At 45.6% G+C, this 22,129-nt stretch overlaps 1 pseudogene; it reads right to left on the bottom strand.

Annotated features, from left to right (window-relative positions):
* Positions 1 to 13,187: 13,187 nt before the first annotated feature.
* LOC114782614 (uncharacterized) lies at positions 13,188 to 13,341 on the bottom strand (annotated as a pseudogene).
* Between the last annotated feature and the right edge of the window lie 8,788 nt (positions 13,342 to 22,129).

The raw sequence follows: 22,129 nt of genomic DNA, 5'->3' as shown, positions 1-22,129 counted from the left end.
AAAACGATCGTCAGAACGTTTCCCAACCAGAAGCCGTGGGTGGATAAAACCATCCGCGCCCTGAAATCTCGCACCGCGACCTATAACGCGGGGCCCGCTTCCGGGGACATGGAACCATACAAGGCTGCGTCATACAGTGTCAGGAAAGCGGTGAAGGAGGCAAAGCAGCGCTACGGGAAGAAACTGGAGTCACAACTCGAACAGAGTGACTCTAGGAGCCTGTGGCGGGGACTGAGGACAATAACGGACTATAAAGCACCAACATCCGGTACGACGAACGCGGACGTGTCTCTGGCAGACGAGCTAATCTCAGTCGGTGATCCCCGCATGCTTCAAGGAATCCATAATTGTTCCGCTCCCAAAGAAACCCCATCCTGCCTCCCTCAACGACTACCGCCCTGTAGCCCTCACATCAGTATTGATGAAGAAAACCTTGCTCAGAGTTCAGAGTGATGGGGACTGCGGTCAGCGTCCTCGGTTGACTGCACCGTAATCTCTTCTTTATCTGAGGACAAAAGCCCGGTGAGCTAAAAAAAACTCCACCTCTTAAACATTTAATTAAACCTGGAGAATTTAGAAGGTTAATAAATTCAAAGTCAAATTGATAAAGAAAATAGCATATTTGCTTGAACCTGTGGTCAACTGAATAAGTGCAGGGGGTGCCCCTTTCCTATTTATTTTTTGGTTAATAGGGTACTCTGATGTGTGAGGCGAGGACAGGTTAAAAAGTACTGTGAGCCAAGATCATTGAAATTATCTCTGAGCCTCTTTTTATATGTAGGCAAAACAAGTCTTAATATTGTGAGCCTTTTTTAATAGGCAAGACCAGCGATAATTGTAAGTCCCAAGCAAGACCAAGTTAAGCTCTGTAATTAAAAAAGCATGGTGATGATGTGTGTAATTATCTGGTTGACTGGCATGAAAATCATGGATTTTCTGCGGGTGGGTGTCTTAGTCAAGTTCAGCTAAAAAAGCTGAAGGAAGGTTTAGAAGGTAGAAAGCAAGAAATACTGACAGCTAAGAAGGCGATAAGTAAAGTGGTACAAGAAGTGGACAAAATGGAGAGGTGTTTTAAAATATGGGATTCGGATGGTGAGAAGAGGAACAGACAAACTTGCCAGAAAGCTTTGACAGCGCTGCATGTTGGGAGAGAAAAAAAAGAAAAAACTGAAGCTGCGAAACCTGATACTGTCTCCTCCCCTTCCTGCTTCTTTGTTTTCTTTACAAAACTCCTGGGGAACTTCAGTCGATCTGACTCTGGACTCCACCCCTCCACCCTACCAACTCCCACAGCCCCCACCAGACCCAGAACACGCTCAAGCCAGACAGGCTGAAACAAAGACCAAAGTGGAGAAAAAAACCAAAGATCTTACCCAGCAGTTCCAACTTACTCTTCTGCAACATGCTGCTGCCGCATCGCAGCCTGGCTCATCAACAGAGTGAGGGACAGTCTGATGTGTGCTTTTACTGTGACCGAAGCGGACATTGGGCAAGAGAAGGCCCCAACAAACGCAGAGGAAGAGGACAAGGAAGAGGACGCAGCGCTCCCTATAGTGGAAGACATGTACACAGTGGAGGACACATCTACCATGGCCATGCCAAATTGGACTGATGGGTGAGGCGAGGTGGAGATTTAGACGAAGGAGTGATGCTGGATTAAGAGAGGTGCATTTCTTGACTGTAACATTGGGAAGGCATAGCAAACAAAAGAACAAGGTAAAGTGAAATGAGATGTTTTGTGCTCAGATAGGATCAAAGCTATGGATCCTAACCAGTCTGGCTTCAGAACAGCTCATTCTACTGAGACTGCCCTTCTGGCTGTTTCTGAGAAGCTACATGTGGCCAGATCAGCAAAACTGTCATGTGTACTCATTCTCCTTGACTTCTCTGCAGCATTTGACACCGTTAACCACAAGACTCTCTTGTCTTTCCTGAAGAGGCTTGGAATTCGGGGCTCAGCATGGCAGTGGTTTGCTTCCTACCTTGATGAGCGATTTTAGTGACTTGGAAAGTGTCAGGTGAGCGAGTCAGGTGACTGCGAGGAAGAGCGACGATTGGTTAGGACAGGAGATAAACAGGAAGTCCTGGCGCCTGCTCCTCGCTCAGACATCGTGTTTAATTCATGGTCCATGAGCTCTCACCTTCAGAGTTCCGAACCCTCTCAGCCAAACTCTCTTGGGGAGACGACGCTCTTCGCGCTCTCTTCATAGAGGGCCTGGCTGATCACATACGAGACGAGATGACTGGCAAGGAAGCTCCTCAAACCCTCGATGCGGCGGTGGATCTGGCTCTCCGTATAGATCAGCGGATTCTGACACGGCCTCCACCTGCTCAACGTTGGTCCCCACAACCTTCCACTCATATGCCGTCTCCGCCTCGTTTTTCATTTCCCGGCGCGGCCGCTAGCCCAGCGGCCGAGGAACCCATGCAGCTTGGACGACTGCCGCAGGGGGAACGAGACCGCCACTGGAGAGAGGGCCTCTGCGCATACTGCGGCTCTTCGGAACATCGCCGTCCCCAGTGCCCTCTCCGTCCGGGAAACGGCGCAGCCAGGTAGGTGTCGGGGGAGCCCTGCCTGGCACGTCCACTCATATCGTTAGTTCTTGTTTCTCGCTCAGGGTAACTTTCCAGCTGGGACACAAGCGGGTCGAGTTGGAGGCTCTCCTGGACTCAGGAGCAGCCGACAACTTTATCGACCAAGGGTTAGCCTCCCAGCTGGGAATATCCCTGGAGGCAGTCACCCGTTTCATTCCCGTCACCTCTGTCGATGGACACCCTCTCCAACCTTATCCAGTCCAGTCTCAGACCCAGCCAGTTCTGATGTCCATCGGCCTCCACTCTGAACACATCCACTTCCTGGTCATCTCGGCACCTTCATCACCTCTCATCCTGGGTTATCCATGGCTCCAGCTCCACGATCCACACGTCCTCTGGTCTGAAAACCGCATCCTGGACTGGGGTCCTGCCTGCCGCCAGCGCTGTCTGCTTCCCAGGACAAGCACGTTTTTTTTCCGTTAAGAAGAAAGAGGGGGGTCTCCGCCCCTGCATTGACTACCGGGGGCTGAACAAGGCCACCGTCAAGAACCGGCACCCGCTTCCTCTCCTCTCCACGGCATTGGATTCCCTCTCCCGGGCCTTCGTCTTCACCAAGCCCGGCCCGGACTGCCATCACTCGAGCCAACTCTGACTACATCCGTCAGCACCGACGTCGGCACCGTCCGGGGCGTTCCTTCCAGCCCGGCGATCGAGTTTGGCTCTCCACTCGTCACCTTCGTCTGCACACCGATTCCAAGAAGCTGACGCCTCGCTTCGTCGGTCCCTACCCCGTGACCACTCAAATCAACCCGGTTGCCTATCGGCTGCGCCTCCCCTCCCCTCCTCTCTCAAGGTCCACCCCGTTTTCCACATCTCCCAGCTCAAGCCGTATGTCTCCTCCCCACTCGTTCCCCCCTCAGCCCCTCCGCCTGCTCCTCGGATCATCGATGGTGCTCCCGCCTTCACCGTCCGCCGGATCCTGGACTCTTGTCCTCGTGGCCGGGGCTTCCAGTATCTTGTGGACTGGGAGGGCTACGGCGCCGAGGAACGGTCCTGGGTTCCCTCCCGGTTCATCTTGGACCCGGACCTCATCTCGGCCTTCCATCGCCGCCAGCCTTCTCGTCCGGGACCGTCAGGAGCCGGTCGTCGAGGGGGGGGTCCTGTCAGGTGAGCGAGTCAGGTGACTGCGAGGAAGAGCGAGGATTGGTTAGGACAGGAGATAAACAGGAAGTCCTGGCGCCTGCTCCTCGCTCAGACATTGTGTTTAATTCATGGTCCATGAGCTCTCACCTGTTTCCCGTATCAAGTCCTCTCCATCTCCGGTACCGTGAGTTTCTCCATCTCTTCAGCTCGCGAGCTACTGTTATCGGCCGGTTTATCGTAACGCCGTTTCCCCGGTGGGATTCCGCTTTTAGCGCTCGGGCGTTACAACAACAATCGCGTGTGTCTTCCAACCTCCCGCGGCTCTCTCCGCGTTTGGGTCAATCTCGCACGCTACAAGGGCGTACCTCTCTCACGATTGTCTGTGTGGCTACACGCCTGACAGAAAGTATCAACCTCTGCCTCACATAGACTCTCCCCCAAGGCTCAGTACTAGGTCCTCTCCATTTCTCCCTCTACACGAGATCACTTGGTGAGGTCATTTCCTCACATGGATTTTCCTATCACTGCTATGCCGAGACACACAACTTCTCCTTTCCTCCCTCAGATCTACATGCTGCTTCCAAATTCTCTGCATGTCTAACTGAAATCTCATCTTGGATGGCAGCCTATCACCTCAAACTCAATGCCACCAAAACTGAAATAATATTAATTCCAGCAGATTCTTCACCACATCAGGATCTTGCTCACATTTACCTAGACAACTCACCACTCTCTCCTTCTACAACAGCCTGCAAACTTGGAGTAACAATAGACAACCAACTCTCCTTCTCGACTCACATCAGCAACCTTTCCAATATCAGACGAATCCGGCCTTATCTGTCAACACAGGCCACCCAGATACTGGTCCAGTCCTTAGTAATCTCACGACTGGACTACTGTAACTCCCTTCTAGCTGGTCTACCACTATGTTCCATCCGACCTCTACAACTCATACAAAATGCAGCAGCACGACTGATCTTCAACCTTCCCAAGTTCTCCACACCGCCCCTCTGCTACGTTCCCTCCACCGGCTCCCAGTAGCTGCACGCATCAGGTTCAAAATACTGATGCTGGCCTACAAAGCCAAACATGGAGTAGCACCATCCTACCTCACAGCCCTTATTACACCTCGCACTGCACCTCGTATACTCCGAGCCTCCAGTACTGCTCGCCTGGTCCCTCCATCTCTGAAGGTACGAGGAAGACGCTCATCTAGACTCTTCTCTGTCTTGGCCCCTCGGTGGTGGAATGAACTTCCAGCTCAGTCACTGAGCACCTTCACACGGCAGCTCAAGACTTTCCTCATTAGAGAATATTTAGATGAACTTGTAACCTTCTTCTGTATAGAAACTAGAACAGAGTGAATAAAAAGATTGTATTCATAGTTGGGGGTCCTGGTGAACCAGAACTGATCTCTTCATCCATGGTGACATGGAAGCACGTTGTAAGTCGCTCTGGATCAGGGCGTCTGCCAAACGCCTTAAATGTAAAATGTAAAGCTAATTCATGTAGAACAAGTAGGGTGAGGGGTGAGTAGGCCACAATGTCTCGAGAAGCCAACAGGGTTTTTCCTGTTGCTGCAATGGCCCTGTGGCAGCGAGGCATGCCTGCAGCAACTGGATTCGGTTTGCATGAAAAATAGGCCACAGGATGGAGCAAAATACCATGTGAAAAACAGACGAACACCAGTTTCGAAAGAATAGTCTATGCTTATACATTTTCCATCGTAGAGCTGTGGAGAAGGGCCCATGATGAAAAATGGGGAGAATTACTCCCCCTTTTCCACAGGGGGGTCAGTTGACACACAGCATCTACCCCCCTGTCCTGGATGAGCCTGGGTGCACCTGCCCCATCCGCAAACCCAGCAGCTGCATTCGCTCACATAACCAGTTTCAAAAAGCCGACTGTACTGAAATATACACGCCTTTGACTTACAAAGTGCTTCTGGTGATGATGATGATGACTTAGTAGGTCAAAGGCGTGTATATTTTGAACAATTTACATTATGTCATTATTTTCTTTGTAAATGTAAATTTGTTCCATGCTGCTTTGAATATATTTATTAAAAATGAGTATTTGGTCATTTGCTTCTGTGGGTAAGATGACTTGGATTTTCATTAAATACAACCAGTAGTCATAATTGCATTAGAATGTGTTATTAGTATAAAACAGGAAATAGAGATGAACACGCTAGATACTAAGAAATGAAATAAATAGAGTAACTATAAAGTAACACCATGAATACTACGAGGTAACACTCCCAGTGAAACGAGTCGACACAACCTAGTGTGGAAATGAACACTATGACTGTTGGTTAAAATATTAACACTATGCAAAGTGTTCAATTTAACTGGAAACCAGTGTAGGATAGTTTATGTCTCTAATCTGCTTGGAGAGTATTTTGTGTGGAAATTGTGATCTTGTGAAAGTGGGTAAATGAGTGTGTGGAAGGAATCGTTCTTGTGACGTTCCAGAGAAGTGCAAATTTGTGGTGTTTGGTCATTAAAAGGGGGGTTGGTGTGATGCCCCATCAGGTGGTGCGGTTGTAAATCTTCAGTGGAATCAGAGCTACAGCGGATCCAGAACGTATTGACAGGGAATCACTTCTTGCACATTTTATTTATGTTACAGGTTATTCCAAAATGGATTCAATTCACTTTTCCCTCAGAAATCAAGTCAAATTAAAAAGAATAAAACAGAATTTGTTTCCTTGGGGAACAAGAGAATTGACTCAGAAGGTAAAAATGTTGGGGGCCAAAAAGAAATCCTGTCATCTCACTCCTCTACGGCAGCTATTTTCCCAAAGCGGCGTGAACGCCATGACGACGGGCCTGGCGTAGCGAAGGGGGGAGCTTTTTTTAAAAATGGGATGACTATAGTGTTGAGCTTCAGCATGGCCTTATTTTTTTCTCACCTCAACATCTGCACGTTTCCTGTGTTCTACTGTGTGTAAAATACGATGATGATCACATTGCCGCCTCCTCTGTTTCATTCAGGATAATAAACGTTAATTGGAAGGAGATTTCTTCTAGAAAAAGATGACTTCTATTGGACGAATAAAACTGACTGAGTGGTAGGGACAATTCAAACTGAAAAAATCCATGTAGTCAGGGCACTTAAGGAGTTTCTGCATGGTGAGGAGCTTCGGTGGTCCAGGACTCTTCCCAATGAGGTACAAGAACCTGTCCTCTCCCAGTATCTGTATCCAGGTGTTCTGATGCTCTTCCAGCTTCTTCATACATGATAAGTGAGTCTGGTCAGTGAACATTAATGAGAGGTCCAAGCAGGCATATTCCCGCACGCCATTACAATTCGACTAAATCATGTTATAATAACGTTGCTGTCTCTGTTCCAGGGGATAATGACAGTTCCATATCTTTCCCAGGACAAATTTTAAAGGCCAGATCGAGTCACAACCCCAGTACAGCAATTGGAGCACAGTTTTCAAAACCAGCTGGTCCAATATCTGATGCACAGCATAGACTTCATTTGGACAGTCTTTGCATTGATCATCCCCAATAAGTGAATATAAAGTCGGGGGATCCAACTCTTCTATCTTTTATTTGAACGTCTGCATAATGTGGGATTCCATCATACCTTCTTTCACTCTGTAATAGAAGTAGATGGTTGCTATCCAGGAATCTTACAAAAGGCAGCGATTCTTCTCCACCAAATTCGTTAAATAACTCTAGTTACTGTAGAAGATTGCTCTTTCTGCTGCGTCTTTAGGTGACATCTGTCTGTCTCTGCGTAACTTCTCCAGTCGCTCAAAAGACTCTTGGTTTTTTAAATCTTCTACGAATTCCATTCTTTTATTCTTGATTTTTTTTTTTTTTACTAATATAGATGAGCGTGAGACAGTAAATGCAACAAGAAAAATACACATTAAAATATACACAATGTAAACAATATAAAAAATGCTAAATAATAATTGTGTTAAAGAGCTGAACTCAACTTTTTTAGCAAAATGTAAGATTTTTCTAAAGAATAAAATAATGGAATTATAATAACAATTTATAGAATATTTAAAAAACAAAGAGTCTTTGGAGCGACTGGAGGAGTTACGCAGACATTTACCAATGTCACTTAAAGAAGTGGTGGAAACAGCAATCTTGTACAGTCACTACTTCATGTAATCCTAGTGACTGGTGGAGCAGAATTGTTGTGTGTTGTAAGATTCCTGGATAGCAATCTACTACTTTTATTTACATTTACATTTTTTTTACAGCATTTATCAGACAGACACCCTTATCCAGAGTGACTTAAAATCAGTAGTTACAGGGACAGTCCCCCTGGAGCAACTTAGGGTTAAGTGTCTTGTTCAGGGACACAATGGTAGTGAGTGGGATTTGAACCTGGGTCTTCTGATTCAGCGAGTGTGTTACCCGCTAGGCTACTAACCACCCATTTTATAACAGAGTGAAAAAAGGTATGATGGAATCTCACATTATGCAGAGGTTCAAATAAAGGATAGAAGAGTTGGAGCCCCAGACTTTATATTCATTTATTGGAGATGATCTATGCAAAGACTGTCCAAATGAACTCTATAGCCATGTATCAGATGTTGGACCAGCTGAGCTTCAGGGCTCTGGTCATCATGCTGACTTGTGGTTGTGACCCAATCTGGCCTTTGAAATTTGTCCTTGGAAAAGATATGGATACATCGTTATGCCTATGACACAGAGTTGAATTGTAATGGTGTGCGGGAATATGCCTGCTTGGACATCTCGCTAATGTTCACTTAACAGTCCTGCTTGTCACATATGAAGAAGCTGGAAGGGCATCATGACTCCTGTCTCTTGTACCTCACTGGGAAGAGTCCTGGGCCACCGAAGCTCCTCACCATTCAGAAACTCCTTCATTGCCCTCACAACAGGTAATTTACCTTCATAGTTTCTAACTTCTTCAGCAACGCAGTGATTTACACCAATCCTGAAGACCTCATACTTTTCCAGAAGATTATTCATTCTGATTAACGTTTACTATCCTGATGAAACAGAGGAGGCGGCAATGTGATCATCATCATCTTGTTACACACAGTAGAACACAGGAAACGTGACAGATGCTGAGGTGAGAAGAAGTAAAACAGACATTTTAGAGATATGAAAAAATAAGGCCGAACACTACTATTTTTTTCTTATGCTATACACAACTTCAAATATCCAAATTCATGAAGGTAAAATTTCATGATCTATGGGGTACTTATGAAAAATCCCCAAAAATGTGTCTGATGGGGACCACAATTAAATAGAATTTGTATTGTAAAAAAGACCGTGTGGTGGGGTAAGAACAGAATGTAGAAAAAAACTCTTTCTCCCTCCACACAAAAGCACTGTATTCAACCACTCCAACTTGATGTTACCTGGCAGAAAGAGGCATGGCACAATAGAGGTTAAATGAACAGTTTCTTAATTTATTAACACCAGTAAATAGTTATTGTAGTTACACGTGAATATTGAATGTAAAAAGGTACCAAGGTTACAGAGAAAACAAAAATGAGAAGAAAGAGTAAAGGGGGAGAGAAAGAGAGAAAGAGGCAGAGCCATGAGAAATAATGAGATGATAGAGCAGGCTCGAAAACCAGAAGATCCGGTTTCGATGGAAAGAAAAGAAAAAGTCCCTTCCCCACATGTGAGCAGACCTTTATACCCCTGGCCCACAGGAAGTTGTCACTGGCCTACAGGAAGTCACAGACCAATCAGAACTTGTTGTTTCTGATGTCACGCCCCCCCCGGCACCTCCCATCTGGGAAGACAAAGAGAGTGGGCGGTCCTGACGGCCGACACCTCACACGTTTGGCTCGGGGGCCTCCCGTCTGCGCAAGACAAAGAGGGTAGGCGGTCCCGACGGCCAACACTTCACACGTTTGGCTCGGCAAAAGGCCGTCCGACAACAGGCATGTGAAACAGAGGTGTTGAATCTTCATGCACAACAATTGGCACAGGAATGTCACATTTCTCCTTGTAGACGGTCGCTATGCAAAACAAAAGCATGGTCCTGCGATGCCCAATCTTACAGTATATTTCACACAAATTCCTAAGTGACTATTGGGGACCTTGCAAGAAAATGTCCATTATAATGAAAATGTACACAACACTGTAGAATCAAAGTACAGGAGAGCACATTCCCTTCAAGTTAATGATGACGAAGTTGAGTATAGGTGCAAGAATTATGCAATTATTATATATATTATATAATATATATAATATAATATATATTATATAATTATACGTATAAAGGTTGTATTTGAGCTCATGTTCACACTAACTCTGGATACTTACTGAAGACTTTTTATCTGCTCCTCATCCTCATTAACACCGCACGTCATTTCAAACTAAAAGGCACAACATGTTCTGCTGAAGACTTTTATTTTGTCATGGTCTTCTGTCCACACACAGGAAAGTGAGTCCAGCTGATGTCTGTCATTACAGCCCAGTGTGTTAGGGGTGGGGCCTAGGGACCCATGAGTAGCAAAATGATTTTACTCTGAATGTATTAATAGTACATTCCTTTATTATTTATCATATATATAATATATCAAATTACACAAACTGTCTACAAGCTGTTCACTGACTACATGGTATATATATGTGTGTGTGTGTGTGTGTGTGTATTGTAAGTAAAATGTATAGGCATAGGGTTTTTCATGCAGGACCAGAAAATTTCCGGTCAGCGTCCTCGGCTGGCTGCACCGGAATCTCTTCTTCTTCTGAGGACAAAAGCCCAGTGAGCAAAAAAGAAGGTACAAGAAGTGAACAGAATGGAGAGGTGTTTTAAAATATGGGATTCGGATGGTGAGGAACAGACAAACTTGCCAGAAAGCTTTGACAGCGCTGCATGTCGGGAGAGAAAAAAAAAGAAAAAAACAGAAGCTGCGAAACTGATACTGTCTCCGCCCCTGCTCCTGCCTCTTTGTTTTCTTTGCAGAACTCTTGGGGAACTGCAGTCAATCTGACACTGGACTCCACCCCTCCACCCTACCAACTCCCACAGTCCCCACCAGACCCAGAATATCCAGATCCACAGCCGTTGCTTCCACAGATTCCTCCACAACCACTGTCTGCTGCAGTACCACTACCGCCAGAAGAGGGGTGGTAGTAGCCTAGTGGGTAACACACTTGCCTATGAACCAGAAGACCCAGGTTCAAATCCCACTTAATACCAAGAGCCACCCATCGTCCGAACAGCTGCTGGCCTCAGTTCAGGTAGTGGACTCTCTGGACTGGTCAAAACTATGATGGTTTCCCTCCAAAACCCTCCCCATGGTTCAAGTAGCTGGATCAGATGACCCTGTGTATGTGTACAGACCATGGACAGCTGATGACCTCTTGAACTCCTCTAAGAACCTCCCTAAAGCAGATAGAGGGGGAGCAACATTGTCTAGAGCCGTAAATGATTTCGTCAAAGAGTTCACACCCACATCCACTGAGATTGCTTGGATTCTGTTGAATCATATGACCCCTGCCCAGTGTGGCCAGTTACGTGCAGATTTCACCGCCCATCACCATCCAGGTTGGCTTATCAAAATGATGTTGGTGTTGTGCAAGCAGATGTAGATTACAGGCGCTGGGTTGAAAGATTTGTGGCTTCATTCGCCTGCCTGTGATCTCTCCAAAGTCAGCACCTGCACTCAACTGTCCACGGAACCGGCAGAGGATTTCCTGGTTCGTCTCAAAGTTGTCAATTATCAACAATTAACAATTATCCTGGCAACGACATGACTCCATATGAAGCCCTCCTGAAGAACACCTTCATTGATGGCCTTCTCTACAAAGACTTCCTGCATTGTGTGGGCTGATGCCTTGATGTTCTGTGCCACGCGCTCAAGCCAGACAGGCTGAAACAAAGACTAAAGTGGAAAAAAAGACCAAAGATCTTACCCAGCGGACCTAACTTACTCTTCTGCAACATGCTGCTGCCGCCACCACCCCACATCGCGGCCTGGCTCGTCAACAGAGTGAGGGACAGTCTGATGTGTGCTTTTACTGTGGCCAAAGCGGACATTGGTCAAGAGAAGGCCCCAACAAATGCAGAGGAAGAAGATAAGGAAGAAGATTCAGCACCCCCTATGGTGGAGGACACGTCCACCATGGCCATTCTCAATTGGACTGATGGGTGATGCGATGTGGAGCTTCAAACGATGGCGTGGATAAAGCCCTAGAGGAAGTTCCAAATTAGGTCATGCACACTCACGCTGAAATGGAGACACACACACATTCCACACATTCTGCTGCAGATTCCTTATGAGAAGAGCGTTCAGTCTCTCCCCATGTTTAATTTGACTGTCAATGGTATGGAATTGTTGATTCATTGTTGATTCTGGTGCAACCTATTCTGTATTTAAAAAAATTGATTACCCTGCATGAAGCACATACTCAACGTATGTCTCCTACTCTGTGCTTCATGAAGGCTTCGCATTTACATTGTACTGCCAATGTTGCCCCAGCCACAGCATTAGATGACCAATATGGTGGGTGGTAGTGGCCTAGCGGGTAACACACTCGCCTATGAACCAAAAGAGCCAGGTTCAAACCCCACTTACTACCATCGTATCCCTGAGCAAGACACTTAACATTGAGTGTCTCCAGGGGGGGACTGTCCCTGTAACTACTGATTGTAAGTCGCTCTGGATAAGGATGTCTGGTAAATGTTGTAAATGTAAATGCTGTAAATGACCAATATGACGCTGCATTTTTTCATGTTTTAAATGATTGCATTGAGATGACCACATTGTTCTGGTCTGACACGCGCTGTGCCCTTTCTGTCTTCTTTGCCCCTAGACCAAGTAAATTTTTTTTCTTTTATCCGATAGTTACCCACATGTTTCACTGGTAAAACATTCCACTGACCAGTGGAGAGACCTAGGACATTGGGTTAAAACATGTTGTGAAGCAACTGACTGGACTGATGTTTGGTTCTCGCCCTCCATGACCACTTACTCCACCCCATAGTCACAGACCACATTATGCCTTAAATTTGTTTATTTATTGAGTGTAGGCCTCTCCCCGATCCCTTGGAGTGGAGGTTTGTTCAAGATTTGACCTCAGCTTTAGATGTGGGTAATGCCTCCACCCACTTTGATCACATGTCTACCATCACTAAGCAGTATTTTTTCCTTTAGGCAGGAGACAGCTCAATGAAATCTAAAATCACACTCTGAAAAGTCCTAGATAAAAGCTGGATGTGCGGCTTGTTGTGTGTTCTGTGTCCGTTTTCCTACATTATGTGAAGCACAAATCATACATGATTGACAGTATTTTTGTGCAAAAACAGTGAAACATTTTGTGAACCAATGAGCTGCAATAGCAGACATCATCCCTCCTTTTGACACATGATTTAAAGTGAAGTGATTGTCACATGTGATACACAGCAGCACAGCACACGGTGCACACAGTGAAATTTGTCCTCTGCATTTAACCCATCACCCTGAGTGAGCAGTGGGCAGCCATGACAGGCACCCGGGGAGCAGTGTGTGGGGACGGTGCTTTGCTCAGTGGCACCTCAGTGGCACCTTGGCAGATCGGGATTCGAACCGGCAACCTTCTGATTACGGGGCCGCTTCCTTAACCGCTAGGCCACCACTGCCCCTACAGTGCAATGGCTGAGCCTCGTCCTGGGTGAACCGCCTTCTTGATCACGGTATCTCCCCTGCCAGGTAAGTATGATCCAATCCGTGGGTCAATTTAGCATAATGGTGGAAAAGATCAGATGGTAGGCAGGGCTTCCCATCAGGGGTTTTAACACAGCCTGCTGATGTCCAGAGATGTTTGTCTTGTGTAATAGCTGCACAGCAGAGAAGGAGAAATCATTGAAGTGAGTTGAGTGGAGGATGCAGAGTGAGCCTGAACCTGAGTCAGAAGAGGTAGTGGTAAACATGCTGCAGTCTTCACAGCAGCATCAGCTAATGCATTTCCTGCGGAGATGGGGTCAAAGCTATTAGTATGAGCCATACATTTATATACAGAAATCTGGCTTGGGAGCAAAATGGCATCCAGGAGGTCTGCTATGAGGGAATGGTTAAAAATTGGTTTCCCTTCAGACTTAAGAAAACCTCTGTGTTTCCACAGTATAGATTTCAGAAATAGTAGGAGTGCCACGTTTCCCATTTTTATTTCACATTATACTGGTCTTGTCACACAGGCTCACAGGATCTTTAGAACAGGATCTTTTTTTTTTTACACACAAGGCTTTACTTGGTCTCGCCTGGGGACTCACAGTTTTTTAACAACTGGTCTTGCCAATAAGATAAAATAAAGGCTCACAGATTACAACGTTTATCTCGCCGCTAAAAAGGCTCACAACTTTCACGTTTTACGTTTTTGGTCTTACCTATAAAAACTCACAGATAACAACTTGTCTCACTAGTAGAGACTCAGACGCCGTAGTAGAGTGGCGATGTGTTGAATGCTACTACTCATAGATTTATCTGTTTTGCGTGTATTTTCTTGTTTGGGTACAGGGTCAAAGGGCTGGGGCACAAGTCAGAGTGAAACGCCGCGGACTACGACCACAGATGCCAAGCGTTTTCCTGACAAATGTCCAGTCCTTGGACAACATATTGGACGACCTCAGAGGACGACTTCTATTCCATAAAGAGCTGTGGAACTGCTGTGTTCTGTGTTTCACGGAGACATGGCTGATCTAGAGCATTCCAGGCCACGCAGTCCAACCGGAGGGGTTCACAATCCATCGGGCTGATTGGACAGAGATGTCGGGGAAGAAACGAACGTGGAAATTGTGTAACTGCACTCCAGACCTCAAGTACCTGCTGATAAACTACCGGCCGTTCAGCGCAGTGTTTCTGACGCTGGTATATACAAAAACACCTCCACCACAATGGGGTTCGTGTGATGCCCCATCAGGTGTTGCGGTTGTAAATCTTCAATGGAACCAGAGCTACAGCAGATCCAGAACGTATTGACAGGGAATCACTTTTTGCCCATTTTCTTATTTCAAAATGGATTCAATTCACTTTTCCCTCAGAATTCAAGTCAAATTAAAAGAATTTGTTTTCTTTCGGAAACAAGAGAATTGACTCAGAATGTAAAAATGTTGGTGGCCAAATAGAAATCCTGTCATCTCAGTCCTCTACTGCAGCTATTTTCCCAAAGCGGCTTAAATGCCATGATTAGGGGCCTGGCGTAGCGAAGGGGGGAGCTTTGCTCTTTTTTTTTTAAATGGGATGACTATTATAGTGTTGATCTTGGCCTTATTTTTTCTCACCTAAGCATCTGACACGTTTCCTCTGTTCTACTGTGTGTATAGTATGATAAACGTTAACAGGAAATAAAATTCTTCTAGAAAAAGGTGACTTCTTGTGGATAAATGAAAGTGACTGTGAGGTGGGGACAATTCAGTTTGAAAAATGTCCTGTAGTCGGGGCATTTAAGGAGTTTCTGCATGGTGAGGAGATTCGGTGGCGCAGGACTCTTCCCAATGAGGTACAAGAACCTGTCTTTTCCCAGTATCTGTTTCCAGTCGATCTGTTGCTCTTCCATCTTCTTCATACATGATAAGTGAGTCTGGTCAGTGAACATTAACGAGAGGTCCAAGCAGGCATATTCCCGCACGCCATTACAGTTCGACTAAATCGCGTTAAAATAACGTTCTTTCTGTTTCAGGGGATAATGACATTTCCATATCTTTCCCAGGACAAATTTTAAAGGCCAGATCGGGTCACAACCCCACTACAGCATTTGGAGCAGAGTTTTCAAGTCCAGCTTGTTCAACATGTGATACACGGCATAGACTTCAGTTGGACAGTCTTTGCTTTGATCATCCCCAATAAGTGAATATAAAGTCGGGGGATCCAACTCTTCTATCCTTTATTTGAACGTCTGCATAATGTGAGATTCCATCATACCTTCTTTCACTCTGTTATAAAAGTAGAGGATTGCTATCCAGGAATCTTACAACAGACAATGATGCTGCTCCATCAAAAACATGAAGTAAGTCTAGTGACGGCATAAGATTGCTCTTCTTGCTGCTTCTTCAGGTGACACCTTTCTGTCTCTGCGTAACTTCTCCAGTCGCTCCAAGGACTCTTTGTTTCTTAAATCTTCTTCAAATTATTTTAATTCCATTTTTTTATTCTTTAATTCTTTTTTTTTTTTTACTTAAATAGATGAGCGTGTGAGACTGTAAATGCAGCAAGACTCGGGTACAGTGCGTACCGGGGACCAGTGTGTGGGGACGGTACGGTTCAGTGGCAACTGTGTGGCACCTTCTAATTATGGGTCTGTCTCTGTGACGTGATGGGACGTGGGAAGAAGGTGACAGGGGATTCCCCAGCATTATTAACCAGCGCCCACCTGAGTTCGCGATGTCGGGTCGAGGACCCCTGTGCGCTGCTGTCAAGTCAGAGGACACCGATGACGAAAAGACAAGCTGGTTAGTGGACTGTGCAGGATTGTCACCAGTGCGTTGTGGGCCCACATGACTTCCTGGTGTTTACAGCGGCCTTACTCGTCACAACGATTATCCTGGCAACGACATGACTCCATATGAAGCCCTCCTGAAGAAACACCTTCATTGATGGCCTTCTCCCCCGACTCGGTGAGTCTACAAAGACTTCCTGCATTATTTGGGCTGATGTCTCGGTTCGTCTCGCTGATGTTCCGCACCACACGCTCAAGCCAGACAGGCTGAAACAAAGACCAAAGTGGAAAAAAAGACCAAAGATCTTACCCAGCGGGCCAAACTTTCCACGGCCATCCCCAATTGGACTGATGGGTGATGCTAGGTGGAGCTTCAAACGATGGCGCGGCTGCAGCCCTAGAGGAAGTTCCAAATAAGGTCATGATCAATCACGCTTAAACAGAGACACACAAACATATTCCACACATTCTGCTGACGATTCTCTCTGAGAAGAGCGTTCACTCTCTCCCCATGTTTAATTTGACTGTCAATGGTATGGAAATTCCTTTCATTGTTGATTCTGGTGTGACCTATTGTTGGAAAATGTATATAAGATAATCACGCAATCACCTTGTATATCTTCATGTATGACACTTTTATTATCCTACACATGCTTTCCTTACATACCACATATATTATCTCCACCATATATTACTACACATGTTAACCTCTCTAAGACACCAACCATATTAAATCACCAAGCTACCTAGAAAAGAGTACGTGGGACAAAGGATGTTTTGCAGGACATGAATGTACCAGGACAGGGTGACCGGGACCTGACTCGACCTAGGGAGACAACAAACGGATGAAGGGAGGCCTGCAGATGGTGCAAGCAGGAAACCATCAACCATGAGCTCAGCAACCGTGTGGAAGAAAGCAAGTCCACGTGCAGGCATTAATTATTATTGTCTTATATGGTATGGCCGTGGGGGAAATTGATTGCTCTGATTGCTCTCCTTGCAAGTAAAACGGATTCAAATGCTTCGTGTCTTTCTTCTCCGGTTATTTAATAAGTGTTAGAATGACGTATAACTCTGACATTTAATTGGTCCTTCGAGTCGGATTCCAAGATACCCACGGACCCTAGTGGACGGAGCAGTGGACACCAGGAAAACCTCGGCCGAGGCTGACCTCTTAGGGTCAGTAGAACACCCCTTTGTGGACTGGAGGGCCGACCGCCTGCTGGGATCTGGGTGTTGAAGGAATTCCACGAGTAAAAGTTAATAAATAAAAAGTTACAAGAGGTAACTGGATTAACAAGAGGTTACTTAAGCAAACCCTGGTTCTTCTAGACTCTGACAGGTGACAGGTGGCAGTTAAGTTCCGTGGGGAGGGACAGACTCCTCTGCCGGGTGGCAGTTAAACTCTGTGGGGAGGGCGGACTCCTCCCGTAAAGGGTTAAATTCCGCGGGGAAATGGACTCCTCTGCCCGGGTGAAAGAATGTTCAGTAAGAGTACAATAAAGTTGTGTAAAACTCATACAGGTGTATGAGCGCACGCGCGGGTGTGTATGTGTGGATGAGAGGGAGTGAAAGTCGCTTGACTGACACTCCATATAAAAACCACAGGAAAGTAAACAGTGAACTCTTGTGGAGGCAAAGGCAAGGTATTCCCACGCAGGAAGATATAAAAAAGGTGGTGGAAGGCGTTGCTCCGCATAAGGAAGATATGGAAAAGTTTAAAGGAGATATGGAAGGGATTAGAATGTCTTACCATTTGAACGGCGTCGAAGTGCAGCAAATATATCTGCAAGCCATGGGGCAGGACTGGCACCATGTAATGGGTGGCTGGTCCCCTTTAAACACGCATGGTGAGCCCCTGTGTCACGAAGATGTAGAATTAACAACCAGAATACAGGCTTTGTTAGGTCAGATACAGGAGAAGTATAGAAAGAGAGCAAATTACAGTGAAATTGGGAAAGTAAAGCAGGAGGAAAATGAGTTTGAGGGTTATAAAATTAGAATGGAAAAGGTTTTCAAACAGCATAGTGGTCTTGTGGATGACCTGATGGTGTGTATCGTCAACCATTTAAAAACGCCTTGCATAACAGGGCAAAGACGGTGTGCGTAATTGGATAGACAAACACATGATAGGAATATCCACTAAGGGCTTGGATGAGTACATTGACCACGCCGTACTCATAGATAAACTAATCAGAACTAAAAAAGAAACCTCTCCTACATATGAAAAAAAGCTGTCATGACTCACGCCAACAACGATTGTCATTCCTTATGTTTACTCAGATGGCCAAGGCCGCGTGGTGGTAGAGGTCACCTTACCTGCCCCACTTAAAGCAATGCTTCGCGGTTGGTACCCACCTCACATCGCACTGTATAAAAACAGAGAGAGAAGCTGGAAGTCATTGGGTAACATAGTTCAAGAAGGTGATAGTACAAGGGACTGGACTAACATTGGTGGCAGGATGGAACATAGTGCTTATACAGGCTTGACCAGAAAATGGCTGTATTGGACAATACAGAACAAGGCTGGAGTACACTGACATCTTCTGCTCACTGAGGAAGACGAATCACAACTAGCACAAATTCCCCAATCATTGTGGTCACAAGGACCGTATGATATTGGACTGATTAGGATTTAGACCTCATCATAGCACTGAGACAGCGCTGGTTAAAGTGGTTAATGACCTGCTGTTGGCCTCTGATCAGGGGCGCATCTCGCTGCTTGTCCTGCTTGATCTGAGTGCAGCGTTTGACACTATTGATCACGCTATTCTCCTTGCCAGGTTAGAGAATGTTATCGGGATTAAGGGAACAGCCCTTGAATGGTTCAGATCATATTTGACCAACCGATATCAGTTTGTGGACATCAATGGTGTTTCGTCTTCACACAGTAAAGTAGAATTTGGTGTTCCACAAGGTTCTGTCCTAGGTCCGTTACTTTTTTCTCTATACATGCTACCTTTAGGCGACGTCATCCGCAAACACGGTATTAGCTTTCATTGCTACGCTGACGACACACAGCTGTATCTGTCAGCAATGCCAGACCAGAGGCAGCAGCTGAACAAAATAGAGAATTGTCTGCAGGACATTAGACAGTGGATGCTCACCAACTTTCTCCTGTTAAAGACAGAAGCGCTTGTAATCGGGCCTCAAGCAGCCAGGCATAAACTGGCTGACTACACAATAACCCTGGATAGCCTTTCTATCTCACCGAGTATTGAAGTGAAGGATCTAGGTGTCATCATTAATGCAGGTCTCTCATTCAGTTCGCACGTAGATAATGTCACTAGAATAGCATTCTTTCACCTCAGAAATATTGCGAAAATAAGAAATATAATTTCAATGCATGAAGCAGAAAAGTTGGTCCATGCATTTATTACATCAAGGTTAGATTACTGCAATGCATTATTGTCTGGATGCTCTAGTAGGTGCATGAGTAAACTCCAGCTAGTACAGAATGCTGCAGCCAGAATTCTAACCAGAACCAGGAAATTTGACCACATCACCCCAGTCTTACAATCACTGCACTGGTTACCCATCAAATTTAGGATTGACTACAAAATCCTACTTTTAACCTATAAAGCTCTAAATGGTCTCGCCCCACAGTACCTGAGTGAACTTTTGGTTCCTCACGAACCGCCACGCCCCCTTCGATCAATGGGTGCGGGGTCACTACTGATACCAAAGGTGCAGAAGGTCACAGCTGGGAGCAGATCCTTCTCCTATAGAGCTCCGCAGTTGTGGAACAGCTTGCCTGTCAGTGTCCGGGATTCAGACACAGTCTCAGTGTTTAAATCCAATCTCAAAACCTATCTGTTTTCTCTGGCTTTTTGCTAAAGTCCTAGACCCTCATTTCACTTGATTTTGACGCAGTGTCAATTATAAAGTCCAGTTTATCACAGAGTCCCCCTGTTAGACACAGACAAAGTTAAATTCACCAGTTAGGCTGTCCTAGTTAGGGTACCGGGCCACTGTAGCACCAATATACCACATATTTCAGTATCGGTCGTACAGTCCAACCGTCTGCCGCTGCTTCTGTTTGTTTTCTCCGAGACACGGAATCAAGCGCCCAGACTACTGGCAGACCCCAGTGATCAGACCAGCAAATAAATCCTGGTTCCTGACAACTGCTTTACAAGGACAAAACATGAAACAAACCAGAGGATCACCACAGCCACCACCACCATTACAACTACAGCTCCAGGGATCTTCAAATGGACCAGTAACATCATTACGGACACGTAATCTAGACCATGACACTGAATACATCCTGGACTTCTCCAACCCTACAACCATAGGACTTATTATTATATCATATCCAACCCTGCACTGACACCGTTTGCAGGCTCACTCTACCCTGGAAGGGGGTCCCTCTCTGTATCACTCCTTCCCAAGGTTTCTTCCTTTCTTTTTTTCTCTCTCCTAGAGTTTTTTTTGTGTGGAGTTTTTCCTTGTGTGCAGAAGGGTCAAGTGTGGGGGGTGTCAACTGTAGGGCCTGTCAAAGCCCATTGAGACATACTGTATGTGATTTTGGGCTATATAAGAAATAAATGTTGTTGTTGTTGTTGTTGTTGATTAAAGGCATTTTACCAGTACAAATCAGACCCAAAACTGAAAATCGCCCTTGCATTAAGCAATACCCACTTAAACCCAATGCATTACAGGGCATAACACCGGTAATACGTGACTTACAACAAGCAGGGGTTATTATAGAATGCGATGATTCCCCTTGTAACACACCCATATTTCCGGTAAAAAAGCAAGCTCCCTCAATAGGACGGAGAATGGTGCAGGATCTGCAGGCAGTAAACGCCGCGAGCTCCGTTTGTGCCTGACCCACACACATTGTTAAATTCTTTAAGAGCGGACGCTCAAGTCTTTACTGTGGTTGACATTAGCAATGCCTTTTTCTCCATCCCCATAGACACAGACAGTCAATTTTGGTTTGCCTTTACATTTAAAGGGAAACGTTACACCTACACTAGACTTCCCCAGGGCTATTGTGAAAGCCCCACTATATATTCTCAAGCCATGCATGCCAGCATGTCCAAATTTCAACCACCGGGGGGAAGTCAGATTTTACTTTATGTTGATGACATACTGCTGGCTTCTCCAAGTCTAGAAGCATGTAAAGAAGACACTGTGGCCCTCTTAATTAACCTGGCTAAGGAGAGGCACAAGGATAGCAAAAACAAATTGCAATTATGGAAACCTCAAGTCAAATACCTGGGTTACCACCTCAGTGCAGGTGGCAGAACTATTCTGGAAGAACGGAAAACAGCAGTCCTACAGGCGCCTAAACCAATTACTAAAAAACAAATAATGTCATTCTTAGGCTTAACCAATTATTGTAGAAGTTGGGTGCCAAATTACGCTGAAATTACTTCCCCACTCACATCTTTAATTTACTCTGAAAACCTAAAAATGACATCACTGATGAACTGAACGTTAGAAGAAGAAAAAGCCTTTTGTGATATTGAAAAGGCGCCGACCTGCTGTTTGGCACTAGCCTTGCAAAACTATAGCAAGCCGTTTATATAAATGGTGGACTGCAAAGACAAATACATGACTTCTGTTTTAAGCCAGCAACATGGAGAGAAATTGAGACCAATTGCTTATTTCTCGTCCAAATTAGATAATGTTGCCTGTGCATTACCACACTGTGTGAGGGCGGTAATAGCAGTGTCAATGGCAGTAGAAGTAAGTGCCAGAATAGTTTTATTCCACCCAATGACCCTTAAGGTCCGACATGCAGTGGCGGCTTTGCTACTGCAAACCAACATGATCTTTTTATCCCCTGCAAGGCACCTCTCCTGCATGGTGACGTTGCTGTCACAGCCCCACCTCACCATCAAACGATGCACTACACTGAACCCAGCCACATTGTTATCTTTACCTGGTGATGGAGAGCAACATGACTGCCAAGCACTCACAGAACACACAGCTAAATATAGGTTAGAGATAAGTGACCAACCTTTGCCTCAGGGTGAGGTCGTGTTCGTTGATGGCTCTTCAAAGAAAAATTATTTGGGAAAAACACTAACGGGTTATGCTGTAGTAACATTAGACACCGT

The sequence above is a fragment of the Denticeps clupeoides genome, unplaced genomic scaffold, assembly GCF_900700375.1.
Source record: "Denticeps clupeoides unplaced genomic scaffold, fDenClu1.1, whole genome shotgun sequence".
Lineage (NCBI taxonomy): Eukaryota > Metazoa > Chordata > Actinopteri > Clupeiformes > Denticipitidae > Denticeps > Denticeps clupeoides.
The sequence above is the reverse complement of the archived record's forward strand: the minus strand, read 5'-3'. Positions and strand labels throughout refer to the sequence as shown.